General features: G+C 43.5%; 1 pseudogene; it reads left to right on the forward strand.

Moving 5' to 3' along the window:
- The first annotated feature begins 3260 nt into the window (after window positions 1–3260).
- On the forward strand, window positions 3261–4463 carry LOC147995647 (SH3 domain-binding protein 5 pseudogene; annotated as a pseudogene).
- The last annotated feature ends 237 nt before the right edge of the window (window positions 4464–4700 follow it).

Raw genomic sequence — 4700 nt, forward strand, 5'->3', positions numbered from 1 at the left:
TATCTAGCCTGTTGCTGCTACTGGCATCCTTCACTGGCATCTGTTTCTTCAACCTTTCAGCGTGTACCAAAGGCTTTCCAGGAATTGTCTGATTCTTCTGCCCCAGCCTGAGACTAAGGCATCCGACCTCATGGACTGAGCAGTTACAGGTCTTAGCCTCTGCAGTGTACAGGATGGCCGTTGTCGGACTAGCTAATCCATATTGTGTAAAACAATCTAATAAATCCCCTCTTAATATATGTTCACTTTATAAATTCCATCCCTCTTGAGAACCTAACTAATGTAGTCTATCCATCCTCAGTGCTGGGGTTATCGATGTTTGTGACCATATCTGCTTTTTACCTGGGAGCCGATGATACAAACTCAGTTCCCCATCTTTGCCTGGCTTTACTGCCTGAGCCATCTTTTCTAACTTCTATTCATTGTTTCTTTCTCTTCCTATTTTATCACTTGTTGTTATATGATCTACACATGACAGAATTAAAGTCATAATTTGCCTAATGAATCTGGGAAGATAGCATTGAAGCTGCTATCTTTGAAGTATTTAAATAGTCTCACAAATTTACATTGTTTGCTCTCCCATATAAAGGTGCTGTGTTCTCAGCTTTCATTACCTATGCACATTGCAAGAGCTTATCAGACATCTCTGTTGTTACACGGTACTTCCCATTATATTGATTTACTTTATGAATGACTTCTATGTCTGGTTATGTGCCTGGGATGCCCTCTAGAAACTTCTATAAGCTACAGTTGATCATTATAAGCCATTAGGGATTGTGTGTGTGTGTGTGTGTGTGTGTGTGTGTGTGTGTGTTGTCACATGAGCTATAACATGCACATGGAGATCAGAGGACAACTTTTAGGAGTCAGTACTTGCTTTCTATGTTGTTTAAAGCTGGGCTAAGTTACAGCCTATTGTGGATTGCCATGTGGGTGCTGGGAAACAAACTCAATCCTTCTGCAAAAATAGCAAGTGCTCTTAACCACAGAGCCATCTCTCTAGCCCCTTTCCTCTGAGAGGATCTTGCTGGCCTGGAACTTGTGATTCTCCTGCCTCTACGTTCTGAGTGCTGGGATCACAATTGTGGGTCACATGAAACATAGTGAGACATTTTCTTAAACAATAATAATAATAATTAAAAAAAAAAAAGGTCCAGGTGTGGTAGCTCTCACCATTAATAGCAGCACTTAGATCTCTGGAAGCACTTAGATCAGCAGGAAGTAGATCTCTGTGAGTTAGAGGCTAGGCTGGTTTACATATCAAGTTCTAGGCTAAAATCTACAGCATGAGACCCCCCCCCCTCTTAAAATGAATCTGTTAATTAAAGAAAAAGAAATTGGAAATTTTATTGAAATTAATGGCATGTATTCAAGATTTTTTTTTTTTTTTTTGGTTCTTTTTTTCGGAGCTGGGGACTGAACCCAGGGCCTTGCGCTTGCTAGGCAAGTGCTCTACCACTGAGCTAAATCCCCAACCCCTCAAGATTTTTTAAAGTTTTGACTACATATAGATATGAAAATGCTTAATTCTGCCACTGGGCAACAACATTTTGAGAAATTCTTAAGTAATTTCTAATCACAAGAATATTTCCAGAAGTGACCTTGATAAGTCAGACAAGTCAGTTTCGTTTTCCTTTTGCAGCACTGATTGTGAAAACTCTTTTCCAATTCCCACTCTGGACTCTGGCCTGACTCCCTTCTCTTGCTAAGTTGAGCCATCTGGTCCTGCATCTTTCCTTTGCAAAAGTTACATTCTGTTATGAAATGCTTCCTGTTTGCTCTGTGGCCCCACAGTTGTAAGCACCAGTTGCCTGGTGCCCACAGGATTTCATACCGATGAGGACCCCACCTGGCACCATTTCTACACCTTTTCCTCTAACGTGGCTATACTATTTTGCCTTAGCCATGTGACTCTCTTGACAGTCTGAATACACACCACACTGTCTTCCTGTTTATCCTTACAGTGTGCATGGGTCAGTCAGCCCGGGTTCCTGGATTCATTCTTGTCTTCTTTTAAGATTGCACTCTGCCTCAGTGAAAGTATGGCTCCTTACAGAGTCCTGACCACATTTTTCTATGATGCTGTTAACACCAACTCTTTCTCTTTCCCTTTTGTTTGTTTGTTATTAACAAAGGGTCTCAAGTGAAACGCTAATTGACCTCAAACTCAATATCCTGTCTGTAAAGCACTAGGGTTCCAATCATGCCACACCACATTCACCCTGGCCTTGAACTTCCTATGTGGCTGAGGATGACCTTAAACTTCTGAGACCCTTGCACGTTGCCACCACACCTAAATTTATGTGGTGTTAGGAATCCCAGTTCAGGCTTCAGAATACTAGGCAAGCATACTGTTAGCAAAACTACAGTCCTACCCTCTCATTTGCATTTAACATAGTTTAAAAAAAGCAATATATACATTTTAAGATTCAATGTCCTTTGAATTCATATAACATTACACGTTGCACGTCAGGCCAGGTGTGACGATTGCTCGCCCCTTTATTTTGAGATAGACTCTCACTGAGACGAAGCTCACCCTTTTGGCTAACCAGGGTGACCAATGAGCCCTGGGCTCCTCCTCTCTCTGTCCCTCTAATGCTAAGGTGTCAGACATGTGTCCCCACACATGGCTTTTATGTGAGTTCTGGGATCCTAAACTCAGGCCCTCACTGCACATCTCCCTGGTCCTACCCCATAGCTTTTTCCATACAAGGTTTACTCTCTAACCCAGGTTGTGTTGAAATCTTGATCCTCCACTCTCTTAAATCCTGGCTCACAAGTTTCTACCGTATACTTTATAAAGCTATTATAATCATTTTCATTTGGTTTTTTCCTGTCCATGGATTTTTGTTTTATTAGGACATCTTGTGTAGACCACACTGGAGTCAAACTTGCTAAGTAGCAGAGGCTGGCCTCAAATCCTGATCCTTCTGTCTTATTCTCCAAAGTACTGGGACTCCAGGTGGCACCAGCATGCCTGCCTAGAGTTAACATAATCTTATTAAGAAAACACAAAGAGTAAACCAGTAAGCACCACTCCTCCGTGGCCTCTGCATCAGCTCCGGACTTCAGGTTCCTCCCCTGTTTGAGTTCCTATCCTGGCTTCCTTCAGTGATGAACAACAGTTGGGACAGAGGAACAGACAGAAATAATAGAGCTTCTGAGAAGAAATGGCAGAATAAGATCTGTGAAGAAGAAACATTGTGGCGGAGGGTGAGAAGGGGGTGGACTCCACCCCGGGACTCCTGGTTTCTGAGTCCATGGAAAGGAGTTTCCACCAGCGGGGAGAACTGGAGAAGTTAAATCAATCCATGGATGATATCAACAGACAAGAGACTAAACCTGAGGATGCATGCGGGAAATCTGATCTGCCTGGTTGAGGCGACCATAAAACTAGAGGAACTGGTGAAGAAAATCAGCAAAGCTATGGAGGTCTCAAAGCCCTACTGGAAGGCCCACAGGGTGGGCAAGGCAGGCTCCGCTGGAAGCGCAGAAAGCCGCACAGGACTTCCAGAGGGTCACTGAGGGGCTCCATGCAGCCAAGGAAACAATCTCCCTGGCTGAGCAGAGGCCATTGAGGATGACATATGGCAGCTTGACTCTGTTTGGCAGGAAATGCTGAATCATGCTATTCAGGGGGTCATGGAGGCTGAGCAGGCCAAGACAGGGAGCGAGCTAGTGCATAAGGAGCAGCAGCCAGGTACAACGCTGCCATGGACCGCACGTGGCAGCTGGAGAAGAAACTCAAGCCATCAACAAGCCCAAGCCTGGGGTTGGGGATTTAGCTCAGTGGTAGAGCGCTTGCCTAGCAAGTGCAAGGCCCTGGGTTCGGTCCCCAGCTCCAGAAAACAAAACAAAAAATAAACAAACAAACAAACAAAAAACCCCCCTACAAGTCCAAGCCTTATTTTGAGCTAAAGGCAAAGAATTATGTGCAGCTCGAACAACTGAAGAAGACAGTGGATGACCTTCAAGCCAAGCTGGCCCTGGCAAAAGGCGAGTATAAGGCAGCCTTGAAGAGCCTGGAGAGGATCTCAGATGAGATTCACGAGCAGCATTCCAAAGCCATGAGGCCTCCAGACTGTGGGGCGGGGGCAGAGGGTAGCGTCACCTCAGTGGAGAACCTGTCTGCAAGCAAACCTGAGCCTGGTCCCTTATCTATGGCTTCAGAAGCCTTTGAAGATGACCACTGCAGCAAGTTGGTGTCTGAAGATGACTTGGAAACCCAATCTGTGTCCCTGTCAGAATTCGGGATGATGTTCCCAATACTGGGTCCTCAAAGTGAATGCAGTGGGGCCTCGTTCCCTGAATGTGAGGTGGAATGAAGAGACAGAACATAAGGGGCCAAGAATAAAACGAGTGACAAAAACCAAAAAAAGAAAACACAAAATGACACAAAGAAAAATTATGTGTCAATGTCAGTCATAAGGATGATTAGCAAATTTAATTCAGTATTAGATTAAGTGAACCAACTTAGGAATCGAATCTTGGTTTAAATATTTGTAAAATTCATCCTAAACCATAATACAAAAAGGAAATAATAAAGCAACCATGCCAGTAAATATAGAAAATGAGTTGGTAAAATCAGGTATCCGCTTATCTTTATTAAATCTCTTGGCAAATTGAAAGAAATGCTTTATTAGATAAAGAAAATTCTTAAATAAAATGAAACAAAAATCTCCCATGTGCGCACTCACTCT

This window comes from Rattus norvegicus, chromosome 3 (assembly GCF_021556685.1).
Source record: "Rattus norvegicus strain SHRSP/BbbUtx chromosome 3, alternate assembly SHRSP_T2T, whole genome shotgun sequence".
Lineage (NCBI taxonomy): Eukaryota > Metazoa > Chordata > Mammalia > Rodentia > Muridae > Rattus > Rattus norvegicus.